The sequence below is a fragment of the Tamandua tetradactyla genome, chromosome 2 (genome assembly GCF_023851605.1).
Source record: "Tamandua tetradactyla isolate mTamTet1 chromosome 2, mTamTet1.pri, whole genome shotgun sequence".
Classification (NCBI taxonomy): Eukaryota; Metazoa; Chordata; class Mammalia; order Pilosa; family Myrmecophagidae; genus Tamandua; species Tamandua tetradactyla.
In genome coordinates, this window is record NC_135328.1 from 2350293 (window position 1) to 2360476 (window position 10184).

Genomic DNA, 10184 nt, shown 5'->3' on the forward strand with positions numbered 1-10184 from the left:
TTTGGATTAAGACTCTGTTCATCAAATTAAAAGCTATGCAATATTTTCTTAGTTTATTAAGCTCAACGAAATACATAGACACTGGAAAACTTAAAACTCTAAATCACAGTATTTTTAGTTCACATATGGCTGATATACATTTAGATATGTGTGTGTGATGTATTTTTTTCACTTTTTCATTATGAAACTTTTTGTTCTGGGTAATGGTAGATTCACATGCAGCTGTAAGAGATGATACAGAGAAGTCCTATGTACCCTTCACCCAACTTTCCCCAATGGTAGTTTTGTTTATCTGTAGTACTATATCATAACCAGGAAGTTGACATTGATACAATTCACTGATCTTCTTCAGATTTCACCAGTTTTACATGAACTCGTTTATGTGTGTTCAGTTCTATGCAATTTTAGCACATTGATTCATGAAATCACACCACAATCGATATAAAAAGCATTTCCGGGAGGCCGTAGCTAAGTTGCTATAGAAATGGGGCAGACTCAGAATCCAGAGGAATTGGGACCATGACTTATGCTTATCTCTTCAAGTACATCATCATCAGGGACATAGGTGTGGGAAAATCATGTCTCCTGCAATTTACCGACAAATGATTCCAGCCTGTCCACGACCTCTCAATCAGGGTGGAGTTTGGTGCCCGTATGGTCAACATTGATGGAAAGCAAATCAAAACTCCAAATCTATGTTATGGCTGGGCAAGTATCATTCCATTCTATCACCCATTCCTACTACAGGGGAGCAGATGGAGCACTGCTGGTGTACAACATTACAAGGTGTGAAACCCACAACCATCTCATCTCATGGTTAGAAGATGCCTGGCAACACTCCAGCTCCAGTATGGTTATCATGTTGACTGGGAATAACAGTGATCTAGAGTCCCACAGGGATGTAAGGAGAGAAGGAGGAGAGGCCTTTGCTCAGGAGCATGGGCTTATATTCATGGAGACTTCAGCCAAAACAGCCTCCAATGTTGAAGAGGCCTTCATTAACACAGCCAATGAAATATATAGGAAGATCCAGCAGGGCTTATTTGATGTTCACAATGAGGCAAATGGAATCGAGATTGGGTCCCAGCAGCCGATTTCAACATCTAAGGGACCTGCACCTCCCAGCAGAACTCTTGTGACCCGGGTACAAGAGTTCAGATCAATAGGCTTAAAGGAAGAGGTCTTGCTTGCTTTGACTGAGAGCGACCTCTTTCCAAAGTGTGAGATTTGCCTTTCCACGTAAAGACCAGGGGAGAATTTGGGCCCTAACCTAGCTTGTCCATCTCCAGGGACATGAACATTCCCTTAGATTAGGGGTCTTCTCTTCCTCTTGTTTTAATTTCTAAAATTTCAGGATTAAACTTGTTGTCACTATAGTTCAAAATTAAAAAAAAAAATTCTTTTACAAGCATATACAATCTGTTCCCCACCAGGAAACAGTGACAAGGGCCAAGGTCATTCTGCCTGAGCCCGTGGGACTGCTGGGACTGGCTGGCCTTGGTGACGGACCCTCTACCTGGGAATCTCACTGAGTCTCACGTCCTTGCCTTTGGGGTCCATTTACCATTTCCTGAGCATTCTTGCAGAAGGCAGTTCCTTCTACTTCAATTGCTTAAGGACGCTGAGTGCTTCACCACCATCCCCCTGCTAGTTTCTTTCTCTTAGAGTAATTCCAAAGCTTTTGAACCAACAGAATTGGTCCTGGAACGCTGCTCACTTACCAACATTGCGAAAAGGAAACTTTCTTTCCCTGCTTATTTGTTTTAGGGACCTTATATTGCAGTCTCTTTCATCAAGCAGACTTCTCACTTCTTACCAGCCCTGTTTCGACTTTATCTACTCTAGCCAAGCTACTCTGCTTACTGAACGTGACATATTTATTCCTACTTCAATGCCTTTGCATGTGCCCTATGTACCACTAACGTTATTCTCAAAGCCCAGACTCGTTCCTTCAGGAAGCCTTCTGCGACTGACTAGGGACAATCACAGACATAATACCCCTTAGCTTTCACGTGCTGTTTACATTTATTTGTATTTATACTACTTTATAAATACGTTTTGTAGTTGTTTTGTTTGGGGGATCTGTCTCCCACATAGGTCGTAAGTTCCTTGAGAGTAAGAACCATCATCGCTTTATTTTTGTAAATTCACCCCACAACCCCCCAAAGCTCTTCACGGTCTAGTGCTCATTATGCAATCACTGAATTGGATTGACTTAAAGATTTAGAACAGATTCATTTTAGACTTCAAAGGAAACAGAGGGCCTTAGAGTCACCTCTCTGGTAACTCGATCTGAATTTCTCCCACCTTCTTACCCCATGTTCCACAACGCTCTTCTCCCTCGCCTTCACCCTTCCCTGGCTCTCTGCCTCCATTCCGTATAGCATATAGAGAAGCTGCCTGCTTCCAAGCTGCAAATAAGTGGGTGCTTCAATCATTCTTCTTCTTGAGAGCATATAACATTATCTTAGCCAAATCTGCCTTTGCCTTTCTCATCATGGGCCCTACTGGGCCAACTGCTAAATCTTATTGCCTTGGTTTCCATTCTCTTCCATAAAATTGAAGTCTCTTGATTTTTTAATAATTTTTTTGTCATTGATCAATTGTTTCATTATCAAATATATGCATGTAAAAAAAAGCCTTTCGGGACTTCCTGGAAGATGGCGGCTTAGTAAGACGCACGGATCTTAGTTTCTTCTCCAGGATACCTACTAGGGGAGTAGAAACGATACAGAAAGCACCCAAAGCCACAACAGAGATAAAAAAGACAGCGTACCCCATCCTGGAACGGCTGGCTGGCTGAGAGAAGCAGCTCGGGTGAGATCGCCGAGGCGCGCGGGCCTTACCAGGCGGGGTGGCAAGCGGCCGGAGTTACTCCCTTCCCCCTTCCCGGGCCGGCTGGGAGAATTGGAGAGGCGGTCCCCTGAAACAAAGACGGCTGGCGCCCACACCACGCGCAGCCCCCGGACCAACTGAGAGAATTGGATCGGAAACCCCCAGGCCGCGGAGAACGGTGACGGGTGCGGGAGGCCCCTTCCAAACCCGTGACTCCCGGGGAACGTGCACTCTCTCGGGCGGGCCGCTGCCGCTGGCGCCCTCCCGCCACGCTTGTTGCCCAGGGCCGACTAGGAAATTCGGACGGGCTCTTTCCCTGGCTGCGGCGACCAGCAACCCTCCCTGCGTTCGGACCCTGGGCCGGCTCAAGCCGCTTCGGCTAGCGAACCCCCAGGACAGCGAGAGTTTTCCAAAGTGTAAGGTCCCACAGCACCTTTTACTGGTGGGACCCACAGACAAACGTGTGCCACGAGCGCCACCTACTGGGCAGGATAAGAAAAACAGAACCCAGAGATTTCACAGAAAAATCTTCCAAACTTTTGGATCCAATACCCAGGGAAAATGTCTAAATGCGCAGACGCCAACAAAAGATAACGGATCACGCTCAAATAATTGAAAATATGGCCCAGTCAAAGGAACAAACCAATAGTTCAAATGAGATACAGGAGCTGAGACAACTAATCCTGAATATACGAACAGAAATGGAAAACCTCTTCAAAAACGAAATCGATAAATTGAGGGAGGACATGAAGAAGACATGGGCTGAACATAAAGAAGAAATAGAAAAACTGAAAAAGCAAATCACAGAACTTATGGAAGTGAAGGACAAAGTAGAAAAGATAGAAAAAACAATGGATACCTACAATGATAGATTCAAAGAGACAGAAGATAGAATTAGTGATTTGGAGGATGGAACATCTGAATTCCAAAAAGAAACAGAAACTATCAGGAAAAGAATGGAAAAATTTGAACAGGGTATCAGGGAACTCAAGGACAATATGAACCGCACAAATATACGTGTTGTGGGTGTCCCAGAAGGAGAAGAGAAGGGAAAAGGAGGAGAAAAACTAATGGAAGAAATTTTCACTGAAAATTTCCCAACTCTTATGAAAGACCTAAAATTACAGATCCAAGAAGTGCAGTGCACCCCAAAGAGATTAGACCCAAATAGGCGTTCTCCAAGACACTTACTAGTTAGAATGTCAGAGGTCAAAGAGAAAGAGAGGATCTTGAAAGCAGCAAGAGAAAAACAATCCATCACATACAAGGGAAACCCAATAAGACTATGTGTAGATTTCTCAGCAGAAACCATGGAGGCTAGAAGACAGTGGGATGATATATTTAAGTTACTAAAAGAAAAAAACTGCCAACCAAGACTCCTGTATCCAGCAAAACTGTCCTTCAAAAATGAGGGAGAAATTAAAACATTCTCAGACAAAAAGTCACTGAGAGAATTTGTGACCAAGAGACCAGCTCTGCAAGAAATACTAAAGGGAGCACTAGAGTCAGAACCGAAAAGACAGAAGAGAGAGGTATGGAGAAGAGTGTAGAAAGAAGGAAAGTCAGATATGATATATATATAATACAAAAGGCAAAATGTTAGAGGAAAATATTATCCAAACAGTAATAACACTAAATGTTAATGGACTGAATTCCCCAATCAAAAGACATAGATTGGCAGAATGGATTAAAAAACAGGATCCTTCTATATGCTGTCTACAGGAAACACATCTTAGACCCAAAGATAAACATAGGTTGAAAGTGAAAGGTTGGTAAAAGATATTTCATGCAAATAACAACCAGAAAATAGCAGGAGTGGCTATACTAATATCCAACAAGTTAGACTTCAAATGTAAAACAGTTAAAAGAGACAAAGAAGGACACTATATACTAATAAAAGGAACAATTAAACAAGAAGACATAACAATCATAAATATTTATGCACCGAACCAGAATGCCCCAAAATACGTGAGGAATACACTGCAAACACTGAAAAGGGAAATAGACACATCTACCATAATAGTTGGAGACTTCAATTCCCCACTCTCATCAATGGACAGAACATCTAGACAGAGGATCAATAAAGAAATAGAGAATCTGAATATTACCATAAATGAGCTAGACTTAACAGACATTTATAGGACATTACATCCCACAACAGCAGGATACACCTTTTTCTCAAGTGCTCATGGATCATTCTCAAAGATAGACCATATGCTGGGTCACAAAGCAAGTCTTCACAAATTTAAAAAGATTGAAATCATACACAACACTTTCTCGGATCATAAAGGAATGAAGTTGGAAATCAATAATAGGCAGAATGCCAGAAAATTCACAAATACCTGGAGGCTCAACAACACACTCTTAAACAACGAGTGGGTCAAAGAAGAAATTGCAAGAGAAATTAGTAAATACCTCGAGGCAAATGAAAATGAAAACACAACATACCAAAACTTATGGGATGCAGCAAAGGCAGTGCTAAGAGGGAAATTTATTGCCCTAAATGCCTATATCAGAAAAGAAGAAAAGGCAAAAATGCAGGAATTAACTGTTCAATTGGAAGAACTGGAGAAAGAACAGCAAACTAATCCCAAAGCAAGCAAAAGGAAAGAAATAACAAAGATCAGAGCAGAAATAAATGAAATTGAAAATATGAAAACAGTAGAGAAAATCAATAAGACCAGAAGTTGGTTCTATGAGAAAATCAATAAGATTGATGGGCCCCTATCAAGATTGACAAAAAGAAGAAGAGAGAGGATGCAAATAAATAAGATCAGAAATGGAAGAGGAGACATAACTACTGACCTCACAGAAATAAAGGAGGTAATAACAGGATACTATGAACAACTTTACGCTAATAAATACAACAATTTAGAGGAAATGGACGGGTTCCTGGAAAGACATGAACAACCAACTTTGACTCAAGAAGACATAGATGACCTCAACAAACCAATCACAAGTAAAGAAATTGAATTAGTCATTCAAAAGCTTCCTAAAAAGAAAAGTCCAGGACCAGATGGCTTCACATGTGAATTCTACCAAACGTTCCAGAAAGAATTAGTACCAATTCTCTTCAAACTCTTCAAAAAAATCGAAGTGGAGGGAAAACTACCTAATTCATTCTATGAAGCCAACATCACCCTCATACCAAAACCAGGCAAAGATATTACAAAAAAAGAAAACTACAGACCAATCTCTCTAATGAATACAGATGCAAAAATCCTCAATAAAATTCTAGCAAATCGTATCCAACAACACATTAAAAGAATTATACATCATGACCAAGTAGGATTCATCCCAGGTATGCAAGGATGGTTCAACATAAGAAAATCAATTAATGTAATACACCATATCAACAAATCAAAGCAGAAAAATCACATGATCATCTCAATTGATGCAGAGAAGGCATTCGACAAGATTCAACATCCTTTCCTGTTGAAAACACTTCAAAAGATAGGAATACAAGGGAACTTCCTTAAAATGATAGAGGGAATATATGAAAAACCCACAGCTAATATCATCCTCAATGGGGAAAAACTGAAAACTTTCCCCCTAAGATCAGGAACAAGACAAGGATGTCCACTATCACCACTATTATTCAACATTGTGTTGGAGGTTCTAGCCAGAGCAATTAGACAAGAAAAAGAAATACAAGGCATCAAAATTGGAAAGGAAGAAGTAAAACTATCACTGTTTGCAGACGATATGATACTATACGTCGAAAACCCGGAAAAATCCACAACAAAACTACTAGAGCTAATAAATGAGTACAGCAAAGTAGCAGGTTACAAGATCAACATTCAAAAATCTGTAGCATTTCTATACACTAGTAATGAACAAGCTGAGGGGGAAATCAAGAAACGAATCCCATTTACAATTGCAACTAAAAGAATAAAATACCTAGGAATAAATTTAACTAAAGAGACAAAAAACCTATATAAAGAAAACTACAAAAAACTGCTAAAAGAAATCACAGAAGACCTAAATAGATGGAAGGGCATACCGTGTTCATGGATTGGAAGACTAAATATAGTTAAGATGTCAATCCTACCTAAATTGATTTACAGATTCAATGCAATACCAATCAAAATCCCAACAACTTATTTTTCAGAAATAGAAAAACCAATAAGCAAATTTATCTGGAAGGGCAGGGTGCCCCGAATTGCTAAAAACATCTTGAGGAAAAAAAACGAAGCTGGAGGTCTCGCGCTGCCTGACTTTAAGGCATATTATGAAGCCACAGTGGTCAAAACAGCATGGTATTGGCATAAAGATAGATATATCGACCAATGGAATCGAATAGAGTGCTCAGATATAGACCCTCTCATCTATGGACATTTGATCTTTGATAAGGCAGTCAAGCCAACTCACCTGGGACAGAGCAGTCTCTTCAATAAATGGTGCCTAGAGAACTGGATATCCATACGCAAAAGAATGAAAGAAGACCCATCTCTCACACCCTATACAAAAGTTAACTCAAAATGGATCAAAGATCTAAACATTAGGTCTAAGACCATAAAACAGTTAGAGGAAAATGTTGGGAGATATCTTATGGATCTTACAACTGGAGGCGGTTTTATGGACCTTAAACCTAAAGCAAGAGCACTGAAGAAGGAAATAAATAAATGGGAACTCCTCAAAATTAAACACTTTTGTGCATCAAAGAACTTCATCAAGAAAGTAGAAAGACAGCCTTCACAATGGGAGACAATATTTGGAAATGATATATCAGATAAAGGTCTAGTATCCAGAATTTATAAAGAGATTGTTCATCTCAACAACAAAAAGACAGCCAACCCAATTACAAAATGGGAAAAAGACTTGAACAGACACCTCTCAGAAGAGGAAATACGGATGGCCAAGAGGCACATGAAGAGATGCTCAATGTCCCTGGCCATTAGAGAAATGCAAATCAAAACCACAATGAGATATCATCTCACACCCACCAGAATGGCCATTATCAACAAAACAGAAAATGACAAGTGCTGGAGAGGATGCGGAGAAAGAGGCACACTTATCCACTGTTGGTGGGAATGTCAAAGGGTGCAACCACTGTGGAAGGCAGTTTGGCGGTTCCTCAAAAAGCTGAATATAGAATTGCCATACGACCCAGCAATACCATTGCTAGGTATCTACTCAAAGGACTTAAGGGCAAAGACACAAACGGACATTTGCACACCAATGTTTATAGCAGCATTATTTACAACTGCAAAGAGATGGAAACAGCCAAAATCTCCATCAACAGAAGAGTGGCTAAACAAACTGTGGTATATACATACGATGGAATATTATGCAGCTTTAAGACAAGGTAAACTTATGAACCATGTAATAACATGGATGGACCTAGAGAATATTATGCTGAGTGAATCCAGCCAAAAACTAAAGGACAAATACTGTATGGTCCCACTGATGTGAACAGACATTCGAGAATAAACTTGAAATATGTCATTGGTAACAGACTTCAGCAGGAGTTAGAAACAGGGTAAGACAATGGGTAATTGAAGCTGAAGGGATACAGACTGTGCAACAGGACTAGATACAAAAACTCAAAAATGGACAGCACAATAATACCTAATTGTAAAGTAATCATGTTAAAACACTGAATGAAGCTGCATCTGAGCTATAGGTTTTTGTTTTGTTTTGTTTTGATTTGTTTTGATTTTACTATTATTACTTTTATTTTTTTCTCTATATTAACATTCTATATCTTTTTCGGTTATGTTGCTAGTTCTTCTAAACCAATGCAAATGTACTAAGAAATGATGATCATGCATCTATGTGATGATGTTAAGAATTAATGATTGCATATGTAGAATGGTATGATCTCTAAATGTTGGGTTAATTTCTTTTTTTCCGTTAATTAAAAAAAAAAAAAAGAGAAGGGATAATTGGAGCTGAAGGGATACAGACTGTACAACGGGACTGGATATAAAAACTCAGAAATGGACAGCACAATACTACCCAATTGTAATGCAATTATGTTAAAACACTGAATGAAGCTGCATGTGAGGTATAGGTTTTTTGTTTTTGTTTTTTTTGTTTTTTTTCTTTCTATTATTGTTTTAATTCTTATTCTGTTGTCTTTTTATTTCTTTTTCTAAATCGATGCAAATGTGCTAAGAAATGATGAATATGCAACTATGTGATGTTATTAAGAATTACTGATTGTACATGTAGATTGGAATGATTTCTAATTGTTTTGTTAATTCTTTTTTTAATTAATAAAAAAAAAAAAAAGCCTTTCCATCACCACAGGGATCCCAAGGGCTGACTTTTTATAACACGCACGCTTCCCACCCCAACCCCAACCCATGATAACACTGATGTGCTTTCCAGCTCTCTCTAATTTTGTCCTTTCACAAATGTTTTAGAAATGAATTCATACAGTATGTCACCTTTTGGGACTGTTTTTTTTTTCTCAGTATAATTTTTTTGAGATTGGGCCAACTCAGTTGATCAATGTTTACATTTTACATCCTTTGCTGGTACAATTCCACAGTATGGACATACCATACTTCACTTAACCATCAGTCCATTGAAGGCTATCTTGGGTTGCTTCCAATTTTGGACTTTTATGAATAAAACTGCTGTGAACATGCATGTACATGATTTTGTGTGAATACGAGGTCTCATTTCTCTGTGATAAATGTCCAAAAGTGAAGTAGATGGGTCCTATTTTAGTTGCATTTTGGGTTTTTATAAGAAACTGCCAAACTCTTTTCTAGAGTGGCTGCTCCATTTTATGTTCCTACAAGCAATATGTAGCAGTGATCTAACTTACAAGCATCTTCACCAGTATACATTGCTGTGATTTTTTTATTTCAGCCATCTGATAGATGGATATAGTTGTATAATCTTTTAAAATAAAATTTTTAAACATGTGCATATTACCTAAAAACAATAACAGTATTTTAGAAAATAAGACCATACTATCAGGCACATGAGAGCAACTGATACCTTGGGTATTAATGTATCCATTTATAGTAAGAAATAGGTCATGGCATAGGGTCAGAGTTTGTGGCTGCTGGCCAGGACACTCTGTCGCCAGCAGGCACAGCCATTTGTAAGTCGAGGGAATCCCAGAGGGCAGCCTGGGCACATTCAGAGCAGAGGCAGTTGAATGATGTTTCTTCGTCTTCTCGTGCTTTATAAAGATAATGTTATTACAACATTAAAACATTTGAAAATTTTTATTAAGAAAGTTTCCAAACAGACTCAAAAGTCAAGAACATATGAAATAGTGTTTTCACCAGCTGAGCTTCAGCTACTGTCAATCTTTTCTCTTGCTGGTTTGTCCCTTCTTTCTTTCTGGAGTCTTTTGTATATAAATCTTATACATGGTGTCTTTC

General features: G+C 39.0%; 1 pseudogene; it reads left to right on the forward strand.

The window, feature by feature from the left end:
• The first annotated feature begins 519 nt into the window (after positions 1–519).
• LOC143655357 (ras-related protein Rab-2B pseudogene) lies at positions 520–1200 on the forward strand (annotated as a pseudogene).
• Positions 1201–10184: the final 8984 nt, after the last annotated feature.